The following is a 23,911-nucleotide window of genomic DNA, read 5'->3' as shown; positions in this document are numbered from 1 at the left end:
TAGTTTCCTTTGGCTTTTGGTTTTTACTGTGGCTGGTTGCACAGATCTGGCAGGTCTGGCCTGATGGTGACCAATGGGGCTCTTTACCTCTGCTTTTCTGTGCACACCCGGGTCGCTGATCTATGGTCAGTTGTGCACCTTTCAATGGTTTCACATCAAGACTACTGTTGAGATAGAACACAGACATAGAACATTAGCTTAACCCAGGCTAAAGGTCAGGGCTGCGAAGATGGCTTAGTTAGTAAAGTGTCAACAATTTCCAGAATTTAAAATCCTGAGTCATGGTGATATTTTATTTGTACTGAAACGTGATTTTAATTTTATGTTATAATAAAGTTGCCTGGGTCAGAGCTATTAGAGCCATAGTAAGAGCGTGGGGTAGAAGAGCTAGGTAGATTTCTGTGTGTTCAGGATACAGTATTGAGACATATGCCTTTAAGACCTGAGGCATACTACAGCAGTGATGAGGCAGTCAGTGGTTGGTTTACAACAATGAGAAGCAGAACAGAAAGACTATTTAAACACAGACAAACAGGAAGTAGCTCTCTCTCGGAAGTTAGGAGCACTGCAGGAGTAAGATTTTATCTCTGAGTCTGACTCTCGCTTTCTCTTTTACATTGCTCGTTTCTTATTAAAAGACGATGGTAACACAGTAAGTGGCAACAGTGTGAGACTCAGTAGATCCCCCAGCCATAAAAGATAATGTAACCCCAGAAATGGGGAGGTGGGGACAGGTAGATCCCAAAGCTTGCTGCCTGATCAGCTGGTTCAGTCAGTGAACTCCAGTTTCAACAAGAGGAGCTGCCTCAAGGATGAGACAGAGTGACACAGAAAACACCCAACAGTGACCTCTGGGCTCCAGATGCAAGCCCATGTATCCACACAGAGGTGCAGACAGCAGTCATGAACATGTGAAATAAGTTCTGTGTGTGCTGAGGACAACAGTTATAGAGGATTGGGCAGTTTAAGAAACTCCACTTTGTTGCAGGGTGGTGGACATTATTTCATGATTCCTGTTTTGTAGGTGACAAAGTCCAGAGGTGCTGGTATTTGAGACCATGTAGTTTGTGAGGGACAGAGTAGGGGTTATACTAGCTTCTACTATACTATACTATATTAGCTTCTTCATGGTGATTTTGGGATTCCAGGACTCAGAAGGAAACAGAGAGCCATGGAGTTATTCCTTCAGAACTTCAGAGAGATTGTAAAGACATTATTAAACTGCAACAGAATAAATGGAATTTCTGAACAGTCCTTTTTTTTTTAAATAAAAAACTGGCATAACCAGACCAGTATATCACCAAGAAATGTTAATATAACTGGTTAAGGTACAGGCCGACCTATGGAGGAGATTAAAACCAGCTATTATGACTTTGCACACAGAAAGCCCCTGTTAATACTAATCATAAACAATCCTTCTAAGCCTTTCAAGGGTCGTAATATGTAGATCTGAGCTGTATTTTCCTGCAGTTTTGAAGCAATCAATGCTTGCTTGTATCCGTTGAATATCTGTTGCCTGTATCTGTTGAATAGTGAGTCATCCCTCCATCCAGTTCCAATGTAGTTGGGAAAGAAAAGTTTGAGATGGCCCCTGTCCTGATGGTAGACACTGAAGGTCACTTACCTTGGTCAGCTGATTATTACAGGATGGCCTAGTTTCCTTTGGTTGCTGTGAGAAACACCATGACCAAAGGCAGCTTAGGCCAGGAAATGGCTCATTTGGCTTCTAGTTTCAGGTCACAGTCCATCACTGGGGGAAGTGAGGGCAGAAATCGTGTAAGGATGCTGCTTACTGGCTTGCTCTCAGGCTTATGTCTAGTTAGCTTCCTCACCTGCCTTAGTGGGCTGGACACCCATACATCCATTAATAACCAAGACAATCTCCCAGAGACATGCCCACAGGGCTCAAAGAAGAACCAACGTGTAGGAAGGTACTCAGTAACAATTTCAAATTCCTTTCTGAACCAAAAGCCAGAATTGATAATATTGCCACCTGGTTTACAAAGTATAGGTTTAAAGTTATGAGAAAGACTTTGGACTCAATGATAAACGTCCTTGCCTTCTGATTAAGTGTCTTTATCTGCTCAACGGGATCCGTAATCTCTACTCCAGGGACTTATTAGTAGAATCTAAAATGAAATTGGGAAAGGTTTATAAAAGAAATCCACATGATAGCCAGCAGTGCTCCATAATACAATAGCATACTTGTCACTAACCTCTGCTTATCGAGTCTCTTGACTTCTGAGGCAGGTTGTAAACTCTGCTGTTAGATATGGCCGGCAAGCCCAGATCGCACAGCTAGCACATGAAACACAAGGTCGGTAGGTGTACCAGCTCCCTTTATTCCCCACTGTACATTTGATACTCTGTTTCACCGTGCCCCGTGTTTACCTAGCCAGATAAGAATATACATTAGATTTGTTCCATCAGCGTTTGTTCATTGACATACTGATTATATGCCGTCTGTATGTCTCTCTCTTTCTGTTATTTTTTTTTCTTTAAACAATTTGCTTGGATCATGCTGACTCGAGCCCTTTATCATTAGAACTTAATTTGAGTAGTTTTCAAACTCATGAATGATATTCCAATGAACTCTACATGCCCTCACTTTTCGTCTTTCTCTGGTAAAGCCTGCTGTTCCTCTGGCTTTGTTAGCAAGGACTGAGCAATTCACTAGAGCAGGAGTGTATTCTCCTGCCTCGATGTTACAAGAGTGATGCTGATGGCTCCTTAGACTCTGACAGCAGACTGACTTCATTAGTTGAGAAGGGTTGGGGCAGGGCAGAGATGAGATCATTGATTTAACTTAAATCTGGGGAACTGGAAGGAGGTGGAAGGCTCACTAGTGATGAGTCTAGAAGGTTCCCACTAGGATGCTGATGCAGAATCCTGTCACCTGAAGTCTCTCTGTGTCCACCATAGTCTGGAGAGTGTAAGCAACCATAGCTGTATTACAGCCCCAAGATGCCCACCTAACTACCCTCATGATTTCTTCACAAATGATGCCAAGTACTAATTACCTTGCACACTTTCCTCTCTTCCACTTCAGTTATAGTAACTGGAAATAACTTCCAATGTGCCATCTCAGGTTTTCTGAATGCCTTTCCTCCTCCTAGGGAGGAGAGATCTTTAACAGAGTCACAGTTCTGATATCCCCGTGATGGTATGTTGCCTGGAACAGCTTCTTCCAGTGTGTTTACAGTGTTATCTGGCTGGATGCTTAAAACAATCTAGCATCGACTCTTTTTCACCTCTTCATGGTTTCTCATCGAGAGTTAAATACGCATGTGCTGGCTTGAGGAGACTGCTCAGTTGGTGAGGCATTTGCCTAGCAAGCATGAGGACCCAAGTTTGAACTGGACATGGTGGCATGTGCTTGGAATGGAAGCACTAGCTGGGTAAAGTAGCATGAGACTCACTGGCCAGACAGACTGATTTACTTGTTAAGTTCCAGACCAGTAAGGGAGTCAAAAGTATGTGGATGGCATCTGAGAAATGAAACTTAAGGTTGGTATCCTTGGTTTTCTACAATATGCATAGCTGCACACACACATACACACACACACACACACACACACACACACTACATGATTGCATTTTGCTACTGAGTTTTTTAGGGAGAACATTCTAGTAACATTCAAAGGTATATAAATTATATGAGTTGGATGAAAGCCCAGACTCAAATCCTGCCCTTCCGAGACTTAGGCCAGTGATAATCCTATTCATACATTACCTTGAATGGCAAGAAGGGCTAGTCTCCAGGCTGAGGCTTTCAAAACTGCCATGTGAAGGTAGCAATGTCTATATTTCTGGCATTCCTCTCCAGGATGGTGAAGAGAACCCACCTTCTCCCATCATGCTTTTCACTGTATGTGGCCAGGACCTAATGGCATAGGGAGGCTCTAGTTACATACAAGAAGATAATCAAGAAACCAAAGCCAGGCCTCTGTGCCTCTGTGATATTTTCTGAGGACTATTGACCTTTCCATGTGTGGACTGCAGTTGGTCTTAAGAAAGACCATTACAGACAGTCAGCATGAATTTTTCATTCTTCTTCATTTGGAAGGTGAGTCGGGTAAACTGCAATCTCAATATGGTTCACAGTTTGTTCATCCCATCATTATCTCTCAGAAAAATCTGTGCTTCCAGTCCACCATAATAGGGAGTTTGGCACATGGGTTTCTGCCTTCTGCAGTTCCTCTGTGCAAAATACACTCATGTTTGAATGTGTGAATCACAGCTAATCATCATGACAAACAGGCTTACCACTACATAAACTCTAGGAAAGGATGTTTTCTTTTCTAAACATTTAAATTACTCAGTCATTTTATGCATTAAAACCCAACTATAACTTAGGATGTGGGAGAATTTTGTAAAGTGATTCCCTGCAGGATCTGTGGCCAAGACTACATTTTATCATTTGGTAGTTCCCACTCTCTCTACTCTAGGCTTTCAAAGGCAAAACAAAAACCAAAAAAGTCCTTAAGCCACATGTGTCAGTGACAGGAGGTTGCCTGTGGCTTTTCCTATTCCTCTGATCTCTCAGGCTTTTACCCCAATATCTGGCTCTAGGTTTTTTATTAATAAGACTGTTTCATAATTTGTGTTACATTTGGCACCCAACGTGGGGCACCATTTGTAGTCAGAAGTTTTCTCCAGTCCCACAGGGCCCCATGGTCCCACATTCCACTTATAAAATAATTACTCAGAAGCTTATATTAATTATAACTGCTCGGCCATTATCTCAGGCTTATTACAGACTAGCTCTTACACTTAAATTAACCCATAATTCTTATTTATGTTTAGCCACATAGCTTGGTACCTTTTCTCAATTCTGCCTTGTCATCTTGCTTCCTCTGTGTCTGGCTGGTGATTCCTGACTCTGCCCTCCTCATCCCAGAATTCTCCTTGTCTGCTTGCCCCACCTATACTTCCTGCCTGGCTACTGGCCAATCAGTTATAATTAATATAAGCTTCTGAGTGATTATTTTATAAGTGGGCTATGGGACTGTGGGGCCCGATGGGACCAGAGAGAACTTCCGACTATACACATGGAGGTTCCTGACAAAGGATTTGGACAAAACATGAGCTATTGGTTTTAGCAGAGCCTTGAGGAATGTTTGAGAGAGAATGTCATTTAACTTTTCTCCATCTTTACATATGGTTATGTCAGAAGAGATATAAGGAAGGAAAATGTTTGTGGTCAGAAACCCACTGCCCGCAGATTTGCAACCATTCCTGATTTATAGTGTGTGGGAAAGACTTGTATTTGTTGTAATGGGAGGTAGTTTGTCCATGGTAACTATTACTTTAATGCTTAGTGTACTCTAAATTATGAAATCAGAGGCCAGTAGCTAGTAGAAATTACAAGTCTCTCAAAAATCTTCAGACTAAGGTCTCAAGCCTGGCAAAGAGAGTTAGTGTCTCCACTCACAATCCCCAACACAGTAGTGGTTCTCCACCTCAAGAAAAGGCAGCAAATAAATGGTCAAACCAGGAAAGCTACAAACATGGAAGAGAAAGAAGTCAGCCATAGTCAGCTTTGAAAGAAACTTAGGAAAAAGGTTACAAAATTGAAATTTCTTCTAGTGAATGAGCTTTCTTTTGGGTTTTCCTGCTGGCACTAAATCAAAGCCACATCATTTCAGCAACTACAGTAAGATTATGGTTTTCCAAAGAAATGAAAGGAGTGGTGTCCCACACAACCAGCTACACCCGAGAGCAAAGCTCACACTTCCCCAAATCATCAGGGGCACATGCAGTTGGTTCTTTCCTGAACATAAGGAGTGACACAAGAAGAATCCATGGCTTCCAGGTGAGGACATTTCCTAGAATCTTGTGTGCATCGGTCTCTGCCATTCCTTCTCTAGCCACTGAGACAAGCCAAGTGGTTTTACCATTGGGAACACAGTAAATAGGAGAGTGTTGGGGTGGGATGTTAGAGATGAGAAGGGCCTCTGCCTCCCTACTCCCTCCTTTATAGTACAGATGCTTAGCCTTGGAGACAGTTAGTGACTTAGACACATTCTTTCAGAAAATGAGCAAATTGGTATCTGGATTCCTTGATGTCCACCTAGGTTTCTTCTCATGGGCTTTTTCTCTAGGCATTTGGAAAGGAATCACAAAGTGAGAAGGCTCACATACAAGTTCAACGCACTTTCCTTCTTTCATTGAGTTAAACTCATTTCCAATCTCAACGAAAACCAGAGACAGCAAATGCCTTGGGGTGGGATTACTGTTCCAACTATGTCCCAAATCAGGACACTGTCCTCTTTGTGGAGACGAAATCAAGATAATCATCTGGGCTGTGTGCCTTCTTTGTAACCCTGGTGGTTGTATAAGGTTCCACGCACTTCTGAGATCTGCTGAGTAAGCCTGCTTGTCAATGGCTCCTCTTGTTGGATATTTAAAGTTCAAGAGCTTTGCTTACTTTAGTTAAGTGCTATGAAGGGTTTCAACAGCCAGTGGACCATTTATATAAACAAATGGGGGAACTTGGGGATAATCCACGATACCCAGGGGCAGCCCTAGTCTGAGGAGCAGCAGAAATCTTTGATGACTTGGAGATAAACCTTCCACACACCTGTCTGCTCCCTGTTAAACAACAGGTGTGTGCCAGTGGGTTCAGCAGGTTCAGGGGCAGGACTGGAAAGCACAGATTTCCTACTGTGAGACTGCTTCTATCAGCTCAGCTGTGACTATTTTGGCAAGCATTTCTGTGACCACTTTGGTACCACTCTTTATTTTTTTTATACAACTGTCTTGATGGTCATTTCATTTGCAGATGGGTTAGATTTGTTTAGAATCCTGCTTTTCTCTAAGTGTTAATTATTAATTATTATTAGTACCACATCTATGCAGACTTTAGAGTGTGCTGGAGTTTGTATTGTAAGGAAAATCAATTTGAGAACAATGCTTTTTTCAGGAGGTCTGGCTACAGCTGACTATTTACACTTAGCTTGGGCACAGTTGTCCATTTGCAGATTGGGTGGGCATAGTATGTTTATATACATAGGTTGAAACAAAATATTGCACTATGTTATTGTCAAATAACCTCCAAATATTAAACTTCTCCAGCTTCATAGGTAAAATTGGATAGGCCTCCTTGAAGATGATGAGAGCTTCGTGCCAGTTTCCAGACAGTTGAAAGACAAGTATGTGCCTGAAAAAGACCTATCCTTGTCTGGGTTTATCACATGGGGGACCATCGCTGACAGACAGGGCAGCAGAACACAGAACACAGAAATTGCATCTCGAACTCAGAAGCCTGTGGCTTGGGTGTGGTGTTACATTGCACTATGATAGTAAAATTGAGATTTTACTCACCCACCACAAGATGCCATGTGAGACTTGAGTGAGATAATATTTTAGGATGAGTCCTAAAGAATCTTTGGCATTTGACTAATATTATCTTTCTCAGAAATAACCATGGTAATTTTGGTTGAATGTGTAAAACATGTAGAGTGAGTGAAAAGAAAGTCCCACAAATGAGCAACTTCCAAAAAAGGTGGAGTTATGGACTGGATGAGGTGAAACAGGCATTTGCTAGGAAAAATGAAGCACACATCTGTGCTGAGAGGCAAGACAGGCAAGCAAGAGGGATGACAGTTGCCAGGAACTTCTTTGTTCAGCTACTCTGGTGGGGCCTCACTCTGGTGCATCCTTATTTGCTTGGACACTTATGTGAATGAATGCACTCACACAGCTGAATGTGCACCATAAGCCAGGCTCTGGAAACCTCACAGTGTGGCTTGGAGATATTTTCAAAATGATCTTGATCAAATATTTTCAGCTCACAAAGACTGAGAAAGCAAAGCATATGGAGCCATAAGGACCCAACTGAGTGAAGACATGGGGGTAGGAGAGCCTTCCACAGAAAGGGACAACTGGCCTTCAAGAATGTAGTGGGAGCTAAGTATGGAATCTAAACATTATCAGAGGTTTATCTCTTTCTTTGCCCCTTCATGGGTGACATCTCTGACCTCTTGTCAACAGTCTTAAATATCAAGTAATTTATTAACCCTAACAAGTGCTGGTGGCCAATTGCGAGGCAGTCCACTGTTTATAAGAGCTTTACCCAAATGCTGGATTACTCAGTGGAGGCTCAGCAGCTGAGCCACCTGCTCTCAGCTGACACATCTTGGTTCACACAAGAACTTGAGAACACTCCTGAATTCTTGAATGAGTGCCTAGAGTCAAAAGGCTTGCTAGCATGGGAATTTGAGCTGGAAAAAAAAGATAATATATTGGAGCTAAAACACTGTGCTGTGATCATAATTGGAGGTGGTTTGCTTAGATAAAAAGTAGAAGGGATTTGAGATGACATTAGCTTTCATTTTTCCTACAGTTTACATCAGCTTTCAGGAGGTCATTCTCTTCTTCCCTTTGGTATTGCATATTTTGAATATTCCCCTTCTCCTGAAATGTTTTAATATTTTCAAAGGGAAATAAAGAAATAAGCTTCAACCATTCAGGAGAAAACTCATTCTTAACTGATTTGCAGCTCATCTTGACTCTGGTCTGTGCTGGAGAGGAGGGTTGGAAGGAAATGGTCACTGTCCTATACTTCAAATGACAAAAGGGTTGGCAAAGGATAGCTTCATTTTTATATCTTTATATAAATATCTTTTTATACCTTTAGACAAATATCTTTATATCTTTATATAAATATCGAGTATATTTATTCTTGACAAATTCATTTCATTTCACTTTGATCCTGTCCACTCCCTGTTCCTTTTTCCTGCTTTTTCCCCACATCTGGACCCTTCTTCCTAAGGAGTTTCCCACTGACTTTCAGGTCCTTTTCCTACTGACTCACTGAGCTTAATTAGGGTTAATTGCATGAGCATGGTGAGGGTATTCTCTGGATCATACGCACCTTACCAATGGGCATGCCACTGAAGAAAAATGTCTCCTCCTCCCAAACAAACATTAACTGCCCACAGATCCTCAGGGAGGGGTGGGGTCTCATCCATGGAGGAATGTTAAGGCCCCGTGTTTTGTGAGTGTGGGTGACTGTAGCTACTATGAGTTTATGAGTTGTTGCTGTGCCTTGTCTGGAAGACAGCATTTTCTAGTACTCTTCTTAGCCTCAGACTTACGTTCTGTTGCCTCTTCCAGGATGATCCCCAAGTTGTGAGCAAGGAGGCAGTACAGGTGTCTTATTAGGGCGGGGCACTTAGCATTCACTTATTTTCAGCACGGGAAAGTATTTTGAAGAACTGTGTTGTGAAGTGAAGTTTTTCTTCTCATTGGAATGCGTCCCCATGTCTACCGCTTTATAGTTTATGTTCACTACAGGGGAACTGGGTGTCCGTCCCTCTCTGCAGACCCTCTTCCAGTTTTCTAAGTGGGTGAAGAGCCCCTTTCCTGTCTCCACTGCACTCCCCTTCCGATTGTTAGGATGGCTCTCATCTCTTGGCAGTAATGGGAAGCTTTCCTCCCCATGCTGTGTTGTTTGCCCCATGTCTGCAAATGTTGTCATTGTCCTGTGGAGCTGGGCACGTGGCTCTTCATTGGAATTGATGTTTGGGGCATGTGCTGGCTCTATACAGTTTGTCTTCTGAAAAGACATCGTCCCTTCTGGTTATGTTTACTCAGTTATTCATCTTTTCCAGAGTTATATGGGACCGATTTGAACAGTAAGCTGAAAATAGCATCACAGAACCAGGAACACTTAACAAAGCCAGTTCCAATCAATTCAACAACAACCAAATGACAGAAGAGTTACTGAAGACCCACTAGGCGCCAGACTGTGATAGATAGGTATTACCAGATAAGCATCTGGGAAAGTTGACCTAGCTTTTGCTTTCCAAGGATGTGCTTGTAAGGCAAAGGACTATGTAGGATGCAGGATGGTAGAGAAAAATTCTTCCAGGTGACTGGAAGAGCAAGCTTCTGAACTGACAAATGGCAGGCACTCACACTAGTTTCTGATTTGTTGATTTCCCTCTTTGGTGAGATGTGGTGCTCCCAGGCAGATGGCTCAGTGGGAAGAGTACTTGCTTCCCAAGCCTGAGGGCCTGGTTTTGGATCCTCAGGACCCACCTACAGCTGAATGTGATTGTGCCTGTCTAATCCCAGTGCTCCTATGGTAAGATGCAGGTGCATAGACAGGAGAATTCTAGAAGCCACTGGCCAGCTAACCTGTACACAGTGATGAACAAGAGATCCCGTCTCAAACAAGGCAGACAGTGAGAATACCAGGCATTGTCTTTTGACCCCAAGAGGAGCTCTTGACCTTAACACACACATATGAGAACAGGCATGTGCCTGTGCAGACCCACACCTGTAACCACAGACTTAAAAGGGGGACTTCATTAAAGAAAAAACAATTAGAATATACAAAGTGGAAGAAGATAATTTCAAACATCACACCATCTGGGTGAGAGTCTGCAGCTGTCTCCTGTCAATCAGAAGATAGGCTCCAAGAGCTAGGGAACGGAAGGATGTCAGTGACCTGGTGTCTCATGGCCCAGAGTGCCAAAGGCTTGCCTCACTCCTTGGTAGCTTTCTCTTATTTGTGACAACACTGGCTGAGGCCTGATAGGCAGCCATGGAGTCTGCAAGAGAAGGTAATAGAGCCAAGATGCAGTGCCCTCACTGGGCCCCAGGGCCAGCATTTCAGTGCAGCGTTCTCTTGCAGTATCAACCTATTAATTGGTAATTAAGTGACAAAAAACATCATTTCATTTCATTTCCTTCCTGAAAGGGGGTTCACTTTCCTTCTTCCAAGACAGCTGTTCCCAGGGATTTAAGATAGATAAATGTATACTGGCATTTGCATGGTTTAAAAAAAAAAACAAACTGTTATTTCACCTGAGGTGTGAGGAAGTGTGCTAACATGGACACTGTCAGAGTCGTGATGCAGACATGTTAACTGTATAGACAGACCTCTTTCCTTCCTTGTTTCTTTCTTTCTTTCTTTCTTTCTTTCTTTCTTTCTTTCTTTCTTTCTTTCTTTCTTTCTTTCCTTCTTTCTTTCTTTCTAAATAAAAGTACAGAGGGACCAGGAAAGGGAGAGACAAGTTATTTAAATCCTGAATACAGTCAGACCTCATATGCATTGTTTAAAAAAAAAAAAAAAGCCCTAAAGAATTGCATACGGATTAGAGGGATGAATATTCTATTATTTCAGTCTGTTCTGCTGATCTTCTTATTGTGACTTTGTGCTTCAGAAACCTGCTCGGAATTCGGCTTTGCGGTGGTCGGCAGTAATTTTAAATGTGTATCAAGCACTTGATAGTGTATGATTTGCGTGCGGTTGCATTCTTATTCCCTAAATTTTCTACCAATTTATTACTTTTTTCATACTGTTTTAATATTTCAGGATGATGAATATATACAGCATCATTAAAGGTAAATAAAAAATGCATGAAATTAAAAAATGGAATATTAGATGTTTCTTTGCCATAATCCCTGGCCCAATAGGAATGAGATGCTTCTGTTCCACCGAGTAATCCCCAAACATGATTAGGAACCTGGGAGTGTCCGCACGGCCCACATAATATTTGTATCATCTAAGCCTATTTATGTAAGGTTTGAGTAAAAGTTGTTATTAGAAGGACCTATAAACCCATTTTACATTTTAGAAAGATGGGCTGCCTCTTAATCATTTCCACCTTTATTATGTCGTTGGAGTTCACAACAGTGTGTTCTTAATTCACTTTCCAGAATGCTGTCACTCCATCCTTTCCAGGCTCAGGAGACACATTGGAATACATTTTTAAGACCACGGATTGAAATGGATTGAATTTGGTTCATCTGTATCTTAATTTTTTTTTTTTTTGTAGGAATGAGTCAGTTTGCCAGCATCTTTCACAACCTCTGGGACCTTGGGAAGTCCCAGGCACCTTCCTTGATGCCTGGCTAGGACCAATTTCCCCCCAAGTATTTCCTCTCTTAGGGAAATGTGGTCTCTGGACTCACAAGGCCCTTGTGTTTAGTTCTGGTTTCTCATTAATTACAACAAGTCACGCTTTCCTATTGTGGGGGCGGGGATATGTTTTCCTATCAAACTGCTTAAACTTATTTTGAGCTGGAGAAGGCATTATTTTGTAAGAATATCTGAATATAAAAAGACCAAGAGATGTTTTGTCTAAATTCTAAGTAGCGATTTTATGTCACTTGGGTGACTTCTTTGGGAAGACAGTTTTTATTTTTTAAGCAAGTCTTCAATATCTGTTCAGGGTTTTTGTTTGTTTGTTTGTTTGTTTTTTTAAGAGAAAGAGAGGTTTTCCAAAACATGTCAAAGTCACAGGCAACATTATTCTTCCTTCCATTTGGGTTTTGTAAGATACTAAACTCCATTTAACAAAGTTTAGGTCCCTCGAATTCACAAATATTGATCTATAAATTGCAGGCCAGAAGTCTGGCATTTCAGGACAATGAGGTGTGTGCCATTGGCAGCCAAATTCTGGAAGTCTTACTGTGAGCTTCATTCTGGTTATTGCTTACTTAATTTTAAACCTAAACACAGAAGTCATCATCTTTATTATTCACTGCACAGCCCAGGTTCTGACCGGTGAAGATTGATGCCCCCTTTTTTGTTGACAAAGTTATATGTATTTACCATGGGCAGCATATTATTTTGAAGAGTGGTATGCACTGCAGAATGATGAAATGAAGCTAATGAGCAGAAGTGTTGCCACATGCCTTCTCCAGTCCGCCCCAGCATCTCTTACTAAGTCTACAATGAGAAGCAATGCTGCTGCTAAATGACCAGCCTGTCTAAGGAAGGACCTTGAATTGCAGAGTTGTCAAGTCGTGCTTCTTTTATACAGAACTGGTGTGATACGGGAGGGGAGGGGGGGATATGCATTTTAGACCTCTGATTGTGTGTGTGTGTGTGTGAACATGGTATGTGTTTCTGTGAATAAGCGCATGCATGTACATGTCATTCTAAAGTCAACCTCTAGTTTTGTTCTTCAGGCAGGCCCTGTGTTATCATCTGACAGACATTCCCAGTTGGCCTGGAACTCACTGAGTAGGTGATGCTGGCAGGCTGGCTAGTGAGCCCCAGGAATCCATGAGGCTCCACCTCCCCAGCACTAGAATTTTAAGTGTGCTCTACGAGATCCAGGCTTTTTGCTTGTTTGTTTGTTTTACTCTTGAGTTCTGGAAATCGAACTCAGGTCCTCATTCTTGTGTGGCAAGTACTTGGTGGACAGCTATCTCCCAGCCCCGGTTTGGACAGATTACCTCTGATGAGCAAAGATGACTCCTAGTCATGAAAGAGCCCTCCCACCCCTTACCACCTGCGTTGTTCAAGCTCAGGCTTGCTTGTCATTTGAGAATTGCTATGGTGTTCGTTCCCATGTGGTCCTCTGCAAGTGTGGTGGTCCACGTATGCAGTCAGCAATCATGGACATTTTAAATATATTTTTCTCTGGAAGCTGATTTCTCTGTCTGCTCTCAAAGAGGCAAAAACAAAACAAAACAGAGAACCCAAACAACACACGGCCTGTGGACACCCCCTAGATGAACTCTGCCCTGAAGAAGGCATTTCAGAACAGGGAAAGTTTTAAATAGTCCACACACTTATGCTACAAAAATTCAGCCGGGAGCATGTGCCTTCCCGCGGTCCTGTGACAGCCTTTCTCCTTTGTGATCGGTTCAGCGGACATCTGAGCCTCCCTCCATCAGCTGTGCTGAACCCGGCTCCAAAGTCTCAGGTTGCTTTGGCAGAGAAAGCCCTGCTCTGTGGCTACCGCAGCATGTGGGAGTGACCATGTGGTCAGGGGCGGGGCCGGGGAGCTTGAGCTGGGTGGTCCTGTTCCCAAGGCAGATGGCACAGACCTCAAGAGGAGAGGGAAACATCTGAGCCCGTCTTCTGAATGTTTTCTGGGTTACAAATGTAGCGTCTCCCACGTCTCAAGGTCCTACTGGAAAACACTGAATTCTGAAGCCAATGTGGAAGGTGGTAGGACTTGGGCTAAAGCGCAGACTAGGCAGTCAGCTCGCAGCTGTGTGACATCAGGCCAGTTACTCACTTCTCTGTACCTTCCTCCCCAGTTTGTGAAATCAGGATGATAATAAAAATGTACTTTGAAATACTAAGTATGGGAAGGAATCCTGTTCAGATTCTTAATTCACTTCCTGCTGCCTGGCACTCAGCCACCCTACCTCTGTGACGCCGCTCTTGGTATATGCAGTGTTTTTGTTTTTGTTTTTGTTTTTGTTTTTGTTTTTGTTTTTTATAAGAGTGGTCAGAGCTGTAAGTCACCAGCTTAGCTAAGACCACCTGGCCAGAATAGACTTCGTCTTTCCTGGCTTCATGCTTTTATGTTGATCACTAACTAACCTATGGTGTCTCTGCCCCATAAACCTTTAACATTCATGCTCCCACACTGCCTCATCCAGACCAACCTCCTGTGCTAGATCTCAACTCTGACGCTGATCATATCACAAATAAATGGCAATCTGTCGGTTCACACCATAGCTAACATTATTGCACTTTTCAAAATCCAAGTTCTGTGTGGTTGATGACATTGGGACGTTCAAAAACTATAATTATGCTTGGTGCTCTGTAGACTTTGAAATGAGCTTTGAGCCTGGAACGAGATATGGTAGAAAAAATGTTTACTAGTCATAGTGGTGAAGTCCCTCTTCGGTCTTTTCCCTTAAGTGGTGCAGAAACTTCTAAGATAAGTAAAAAAAAAAAAAAAAAAAACATATTTTCAAAGCAAAAAGACTGGAGCAAATAGCAAACTGTTACACAGGAAGGTTGAAATCTATGTTCCAGGCAATATCAAAAGGCACAGACAATGTGCAGTTGTATATTAATAATGTGCAGAATCAACACTAATCAATTAATTTGCAAGTTAATACTTGGATTTGTCCAGGTGACTGGTTATCAGTTGAGAAAAAAAGTTGAATTTTTCAGTTATTGAATCATTTACACACACAGTGCTCCCAAAGAGCAAACAAAATAATTTGTGTATATGTAGACCTGACATACTTCAACTCCCTCTGCATTCTGAACTGCATTCTGCAGATGGGATCACTGCCCACTCCCAAAATAAAAGCCAAATAAGCACAGGTTGGCTGTTCTTGTCCATGGCTCAGCCAGGCTGTTAATTTGGTTGATTGCTAGATATGGCCCAGTGGTCCAGAGGTGTGGGGGCATTGCTTCTCAGCAGATGACATCAGTGTTGTCATGGATAAATCAGGATCTCTCTCTCTCTCTCTCTCTCTCTCTCTCTCTCTCTCTCTCTCTCTCTCTCTCTCTCTGTGTGTGTGTGTGTGTGTGTGTGTGTGTGTGTGTGTGTGTGTGTGTGTGCAAAGCCTTTGGGCACATTAGCACGACTTTCAGCAGTAATGCAAAATGGGAAGTAATTGGGTTGAGGTGCTCCTGGGATATTAGTGGCGCTTCGGGCAGGAAAGCAGGCATTGGAAAATAAATGACAAATTAGTATGCGTAATCTCTTTATTGTGAATTGGATGCCACGGCAGAGGTTCATAACACATTAATAAACACCAGTTAATGCAAGGGAGACCTATTCTTGAAACTCACAGGAGCCATCAGAATCCTTTCCCAAGAATGTGAGTATGGAAGCTGAGGAGCTGGGTTAGCAGGTAAATGTGTGTGCTGTCCGAGTGTGAGGAACTAGGGATCCACATGCGTGCTTATTGAGAATGGAGGCCTACCTATAGTCCTAGCATGTGGGGGTAGAGCTAGGGAATGCCCAGGCTAAACTGCTCCATTGAGAGTGACTGAGGAAGATACCTTACATCAATCTCCGACCTCCACATACATGCTTGCATACATGGCTACACATGTACTGTGTTGATGTGAATATACATACACATTTACACACATACACACACAAGGATAATATGACTTTACCAAATAATTTCCCCACTAGACTGGGCACATTGCATCTAAAAACTAAAGACCAAAGCTACGATGCCATCATAATGCTGAAGCACAGGTGGACACTTGTATTCATCTCCACCTGCCTCAGTAGTATCTCATGTTTCTAACAGGCTCAGGACCGGTAGCATTTAGTGTTTCCTCCTTTTCCAGACAGGCTACCTGAAGGTACGTGCAGTCAAGTGGTTGACCAAATGCAGTTCAGTATTGGCAAGGTAAGATGTTAAAGCTTAATTTTCAGGCTTTGAAACTTACATCCTGTGATCTCATATCCCATCTATGTCAGAATAAAATAAATCGATATTAACTGTAATTATGTAACATAAATTTTCATCTCTCTTGAGGTGGGACTCATATCCCTGGCCTGCCAAATTACAAATGTAGCTAAATTCTAAATTATTAATAATTTACTGGTCCTACAGATCTTCCTTTCATGTTCTTTATGGCACAAGGCATCTGGATATCTCCTACATGTGAAATTTCTGAGACACTCACAGCTGAGCCATTTTGTGTCCAGAAGTGTCACTCAGAAGGCCTGGTGTGGCTGCTGCTCAAACATTCTGACTCTTGGCTGGTCATGTCATGTGTTCAACAGGCAAAGCCGTCTGAGTCATGGGATTCCTGTCCTCCCATCTCCAGTGTATGAGTCAGTTACCACAGCTCACGGGATCTTTTAGTGACTAGGTGCCAGCATTAAACCTTCCAACGCAACTCGGCTTCCTCTGCTAGCTTATACCTCACTGTGGTGAGCAACTGTGTGAAGTATTTTGTCTTAGTTCACATGATATTCTGTAAATGTCCTAGTGCTTGTGATAATGGTGATGGTTTTGCACATGGAGTCCTTTTTATTTTCATTGTTATCAGTCCTTCCCTTGAAGCTTCGGTGTAGGTCATGGGTACTGACTTTATACTTGTTGGTATAGACCATGTAGGTCATGGATACTGACTTTATGCTTGTTGGTATAGACCAGAAAGGTGTGGGCTACTTGTGGTCCCTCTCATTTGTTTGTGTAAATGTACCTGCTGTGGCATCAGTAGGAATGAGGCAAAGAGTTGATGGTGTCCAGCCAAGGTAATAGAAGAGAGCTGGTGGAAAAATCATCTAGGAAAGGGTTGGGCTGTAGCTCAGTGGTAGAGCACCTGTTCAATATATCAGAAACACTTGGTTCCATCCACAGCCAAGAAAAAAAGTTTTCATGAGATAGGTACAGTGGGCTTGGTGATTATGTTTGAGCAAGGGTTATCACAGTTCATTTCTAGGGGAGAAAAGTTACATTGCAGAGGACAAAAGAGTATACAACAAAGAAGGCCACAAAGGAAAAGTAACTGCTTGTCTTACCACACATCCGTGGATACTGAGCCTCTGTGGTAAAAGATGCTTGCTTTTTTGGCTGTGTGTTACACACATTTTTTACCACAGAGGCTCAGTCTGAACAGTAATCCCACAAACTTTGAAGGATGGCACCTCCACCCCCCTAATAAGACAAAAGAAAAGCTTTCCATTCTGTGACTATGCAGACTTACTCATTTCTTTGAGTCTAACTTTGAACACAGAGCCTGGTTCATACCTAGTACATGCTTTCCCACAGAGATACATCCCAGTGCCCCATGGCATTTCAGTTTTCTACTGGGCCTTTAGAAAACATGTAAATATATTAATTTAGTATTGTTTAAAGAAAAATCCCATTCTTTCTGACTTTAAAGAAATGAGTTGAAGGCAGATCAGGTTAGACTACTGGATTTCAGTTCTTTGTCCAATACTTTTCTCAAGCATATACTTGACTCTTTAGCCAGATTGTTTTGGACAGGGGCGGGAGGGGGGGGGTGTCTCCTCTTGAGAGCATTAGTGGGTAATTGTTCTGTCTGCTTTCCTTAGGACAGTCTAGTAATGTTTTTACTAAATAACCTGTGATCGGGTGGCAGATGAACAGCGTAGTCTCTGTTTTAATGACCCCCTTCTTTGAGAGTGGCCTGCAGTGTGCCAGACCCAGCACCCTGGGTCCTGCTTTTGTTCTATATTCCTCAGGACTACGACAAAAACTATTTACATTTTGCCTGAATAGCTTAAACACCATTTTAGAAGACTTTCGATTGCTTTTGAACATATTTGAATGCATCTTTAACCATCGCTGGGCTTAAAATGGAAACCCTTTTTTCAGCTTATCTGTATTAAACACCTGTAAAAATCAATGGTACTGTATTTTTTTTCTTATAATGCTCAGTTCCTTTAACTAATGCCAGAAATAATGCACAATTTATTCTAGCGTGTTCTTTTTCCTCTGCCTGGTGTTCTCTGGTAGTAAAGTGGCGTAGCGCATAAGAACTCACTTCTGCTGACTTAATGGTAAAATTGCCCAGCTGATGTTGAAATTCAACCAATCAGAGCCTAATCCTCAAGAAGAAATTTGCTATCTCTCCTTCTGATTATCAGCTGTCTTCTTCATAATGAATATGCAGAAAGTTTATTTTTTCAGATGCATAGACAGACATAAATGACCAATAGGGCAGGTCAGAGTTAACTATGGATTTTTTTTTGAGCTTTGCTATTTTTCTCTAAAATCAGAAGTCATTACATTTATATTGAAAATATTGAGTGATTTGTCTGAGCTTTGTGTCAAACTAAGATTCGTGTGCTGTCGCCCATTACAAATGTGGAAGATTGGCCATTTTATGAGTTAGAATAAAAAATATGATAATAATGTCTTTTCATCATCATAAAGAGATGATAATGACTAAATGAAATATTTATATTATCTCATTTTATTTGATAGGTTCCACCTTCTCCCACACCAAACATTTCCTCAAGAGTAACCATTGCCTCCGATTTAAAAGAGAAATCTTGGTAGAATCAAGGTTCTCCCCGTCTTCCTAGCCCGGGAATCCAGTGTCTCATTTCTTTATGGCTTTATTCTCTTCATTTCCTTATCTGTGTGTGTGCCTCTCCAAAGAAAGCCTATGAAATTTGTATGTTTTATTCAAGGTTATACATAAAAACTTGATATTTAAGTTTCTTGGTTAAATTTTATTTATCTTTTCACAAACATTTCTTTTTGGAAATTAGTGTTAATTTTTTACACACATATATTATATATTGGTATACATATATACATACACATGCATATATATGTGCATACACATATATGTACATTTTCTCTCTCTCTCTCTCTCACACACACACACACACACACACACACACACACACACACACACACACACAGAGCCCTCTGTATCCATTGGTTTCACAATTCAAACAACCAGAAATAGAAAATATTTGGAAAAGTGTCTACCCTGAACATATGCAGATGTGTTCCCCCTTTCATTAGCCCCTGAACAACACAACAAAAGGCAGGTACTGAACCAAAGAGCCATGCCATCACAGAGTTGACTTGGTATTTAAAGAATATTTTTTAAGTAGACTGTAGTATATACATGGTTATAGACAAATGTGCTTTGTATAGGGAACCTGAGCATCCCCGGATTTTATTCCCTGAGGACCCTAGGAGACACTTGTGCACACAGAAAGGCATCCCCCATGGTCTATATGTTATATCCATTTTGTTGAAGCCTTTGGACTGGGGATACATCTTTAAGGATGGATTATGAGGTTAATAACATGTACAAGAACCTGGGTACCATCTCACATAATGGATGAATGTGATTGGCTTTTATTTTCCAAACAGTAATGCTTAGGAAGACAGATTTTATATGTAAAACATGTAGCATACTTACATCATAGAGGAATACACATCTACAACATGCACAGATGCATACACAGACACACATGTGTGCACATCTGCACATCTGCACAAACATGTGGGGTGAGGCTTCCTTCCTTCTACTGCTGACCAACCAGCACATTCCATACCCTGTTATTTTGACCAGCCGCACTTGAGACTTCCCAGGCTGTGTCTCTGAGATTGTTTCTTCTCCTCATGCATTAGCATTTCTTACTCTCAGCTAGACTTTTTTTCTGGGATTTTACATTTTCTTGAGCCTTAAGGTAGAACAACATGGGCCAGAAGTGGCCAGAAAAAAAGGGACAGGTATTTCTCCATTGCAAAGACGGTCACTGCATCACTTGAAGTGGCTTCTGCAAGCCTGGGAGAGGAGAGTGGTTCTGCCGTGTGCTGTTTTCATCGTCACCTCACCTACACAACTCTCGGTTAAAGCTTTAGGCACATAGCACAGTCATCATGTTTTCATGTGAGCTACCTGTTTCTTTTCCTGCCCCCTCCCCATCTCTTTCTTCCTCCTTGCCTGTGCTCACCATACTGAGGTCAACGAAAACAGGTTTTGCCCAGTTTGTTCTGACTTGAGATGTTCACCTCTGTGGAAGGTGGTGGAGGCAAGCTGAGAATCCAACTGACATTTTAACAGCATGTCTGTGGGGACCGCTGTTCCCTGCTGTTCTGTGTTGCTGCCTCTGGCCCTTCTGGACAGACTGTCTGTAAGCTTTGGTGCTCTGCACCTGGTTAGATGGACAGATGGCAGAGATCTTTGGTTCAGCACCTGTCTTTTGCAGAATATATTCAGGTCTGCTTGAAACCAAACAAAACCATTTCAGAGGGGTGTCAGATTTGAAAGAAAACAAGCTGCCCTGTGTTCTAAACACCCAACTTAGCTTGAAATTTTTCCCACACTTCATGAAAAGGGTTTTGGATTTTGAATAAAACTGTAGCAATGATGTGGTAATCCATTCATCTCCCTTGTACAAAATTTCAAATGATAGAGACATCAGTCATCTGGATGCTTTGTAGACTGGAGATAGTTAGGACTGTGGTTTCATTTTCTTCTCTCTCTCTCTCTCTCTCTCTGTCTCTCTCTCTGTCTCTCTCTCTGTCTCTGTCTCTCTCTCTCTCTCTCTGTGTTTATGTATATGTGTGTGTATGCATGTGTGCATGTGTGTGTGTGTGTGTACCTCTACATGTGTTTTTCTTTTACTGTAACAATGCAGTCAAATCCGTGTTCAAGGTTTTAGTACAATAAAAAAGCAAAGCATAAATTATCACGTATAGTTGCCCAGCTTTGGTTTAATTAGTCCTTCTAAGTCTTGTTAGCAGGCTAACAGTAGTTTGAAGATGTAGGTGGGAAACGGGACCTGCTGTGTGGAGGTTGCCATAGAACATAGTAAGGTAATACATAAATTTAGCACAGTCCCTGTAGTATGTTTGTGACTTCATGGGAACCAGTACAGTGCCTGGGAGCAAACAGCCACTCCACCGTTCCCTCCCTCCATTTTTTTTTCTCCTTGCCTCTCTAACTTCCTTCCTTCCCCCTAGAGAAGAAGAAAACTCCTAAGACAAAATCCCGTGGCAGAATTGTATGATACAAAACTGACTGCTGGGTGCTGACAAAATGGATTCATGGGTGAAGCACCTGCTTTGCAAGTGTAGGGACGTGAGTGTGAGCCACAGAAGTCACAAAAACCCCGACATGGCAGCTTGCACTATAACCCTAGTGCTAAGAGCTGGAAACAGGGAACTTCCGGGGCTCACTACTCAGCCTATCTATTTGTGAGCTGTGGTTTCCAAGGAGAAGGTTAATGACATTTCCATCAGATGGTGCTTGAGATTGCTCCCTGGCCTCCACAGACACAGCCACACACACACATTCATGTACACCATACCTCCATACCACACAGAGACACACACACACAGAGACACAGAGAGACAGAGATAGAGATAGCAAGAGATAGAGAGAGATAGATAGATAGAGAGAGAGAGAGAGAGAGAGAGAGAGAGAGAGAGAGAGAGAGAGAGAGAACATGGCTCAATATTGTTTCTGATGCTTTACAAATGAATGGTGAGATCAGGACCTGGTCTAGGAGAGAATGAAATTAATTAGGAAGGATTGCTCCTACCCCTGATGCTATGTTCTTCTGAGGAAAACTCTGAGACCCACTGACAATCACTCATTAGGACACGTTAGGCATCTCTAGTCCCCACAGATCAGTCACATCACTCTATGGGGACTTCATCCCACTGTGATGAGTACGTGGGTCTCTACTACAATCACCCTTCAGCTTGGTCTCACTGATTGCACCTAAGCACCAAGAATTCCAAGTTTTCTTTGCAATACAGATCCAAACACTGTTTGGCTGTCTCTCTTGATTCTATTAAAGAGAAATTTCTACAGAAAAGGCTGTAGTACAAGAGGGCTATATTGGAAGACAGGTGTTGGGTAAGCACACGTCTAAGATCTCAGTCAACTTAGAGTCTTAATTAGGCATCTACCGTGACTTAGTCCATGGCCAGCCATGAACTTAGTAAACTTCTTTTGTTACTTAGCCTTTGATGATAATTGAGCCTCTCTGGCTTTTTGAAGTATAAGGAAGCCATAATGTACCGGGTACTTACAAACACTGACTGATGGCTGTACTTAATAAAGCAAATTTCTTTTTCAAGCATTTACTTAGTTATTTACTTACTTACTTAGTGTGTGTGGGGGGTGTAAATGGGCCATAGCACATGAATGGAAGTCAGAGAATGGCTTGCAGGACCTGGTTATTTTCGTCTACCCATGTGGGTTCCAGGGACTGAACTTGGATGGTCAGTCTTGTCAACCAGCACCTTGACCCACTGAGCCATCTCACTGGCCCTGACGCAGGCTACCATCGCCTTCCTTCGAGCTCTGCCGTCAGGCTTCATGATGACTTTTAATTGGCTGAAGGGAAAGCTGTTGCTGGAAAGATGAAGCACATGCCAGGAACCACCTTGCCCTACCCAGTGTAGCAGAGAGCTGCTTCAAGCTTCCTTACCCTGTGTGACCAAAGCCAGATGCCCATCCTTTGGAAAAAAAAAAAAAAAAAGCACGTTCCATCTCTCTCATTAATGGTTTCATTAATACATCCAAGGAACAGGAAAAAAAATTGTTGATGAATGGGAAAAAAAAAACAATTCTATTTATAGACTAAACTTGATAGTCTTCGAACAGCATAATGCTGTTCAGCCTCTTTAAACTATATACTATTATTGTATGTGTGATGTGTGAATGTGCCAGAGAACAGCTTTTGGGGGAGTCAGTTTTCTTCTTCCACCTTTGTGTGGGTTCCAGGGATTGAGCCCATATTGTTAGGTTTGTGCAGAAGCAGTTTCTTTGCCCATTGATCCACAGTACAAGCCCTTTTCCTGCCTGCTGGGGACTGCTCCTATATGGCTGTAAATCCAAACCTAATAATCCCTCAGAAAAAAAATGGAAGAATTCCTAAGCAAAATATCTCTGGATTTCTCATCAAAAGTGTGGGATGCCTGAAAGAACCTGCTGCCTGCCTTCATATCAGACATGGAAAAGAAGGGAAGAATACTAGAAGCTTCCAACATGGTCTCCAGGCTAGTCTCTGCTATACAGTTGGCTCAAGGCTGATATGAACTTGATTCTTTTTTTTTTTGAGACAGGGTTTCTCTGTGTAGCTTTGCGCCTTTCCTGGAGCTCACTTGGTAGCCCAGGCTGGCCTCGAACTCACAGAGATCCGCCTGGCTCTGCCTCCCGAGTGCTGGGATTAAAGGCGTGCGCCACCGCCGCCGCCGCCGCCGCCGCCGCCGCCGCCGCCACCACCACCACCGCCTGGCAAAACTTGATTCTTAATAGTCTATTACTGATTAGAGGTCTCCTAGGAGGCATTATAGTTCAAGAAACATACAGAACTGGCTTCTTAATCAAGAACCCATACTCTAGCCCTGCCATTAGGCCCAAGAGTCCCCACAGAGCCCCAGCCTTGCAGATAGGATTTCTGTCCAAGCCCACAGGGTAGCTGACATGCGTTCCCTCAGTACCATAGGGAGGTAAAGACTGTGGCATCATCCGATGATAGGTTTCCTCTCCCCCGTTTACAAGTCTACCACAGCAAGGCCACACCTGGATGTAATTCCCAGGCCAACAGAGTAGCCCAGGCCTTGCAGGCTTCCCAGAGAAGAGAATTTATCTCAAGGAGCTTGGTGTTTCTTACCTTTTGGCTTTGTGCAGTACTCCACTTCACTCCCTAAGCAATGTCACACAGGGGGAGCAGGACTAGAGTGAGGTGCATGGCCCTGCAGCCTG

General features: G+C 42.4%; 1 protein-coding gene across 4 annotated transcripts in view; it reads left to right on the top strand.

Annotated features, from left to right (window-relative positions):
- The window catches only part of Esrrg (estrogen related receptor gamma), a 629,832-nt gene that overhangs the window by 305,103 nt on the left and 300,818 nt on the right, over nt 1–23,911 (top strand). The gene's annotated exons all lie outside the window — the stretch shown is intronic.

Source organism: Peromyscus leucopus, chromosome 15 (assembly GCF_004664715.2).
Source record: "Peromyscus leucopus breed LL Stock chromosome 15, UCI_PerLeu_2.1, whole genome shotgun sequence".
In the NCBI taxonomy this organism is placed as follows: Eukaryota; Metazoa; Chordata; class Mammalia; order Rodentia; family Cricetidae; genus Peromyscus; species Peromyscus leucopus.
Note: the sequence above shows the minus strand (reverse complement) of the source record. Positions and strands in the feature narration are given on the sequence as shown.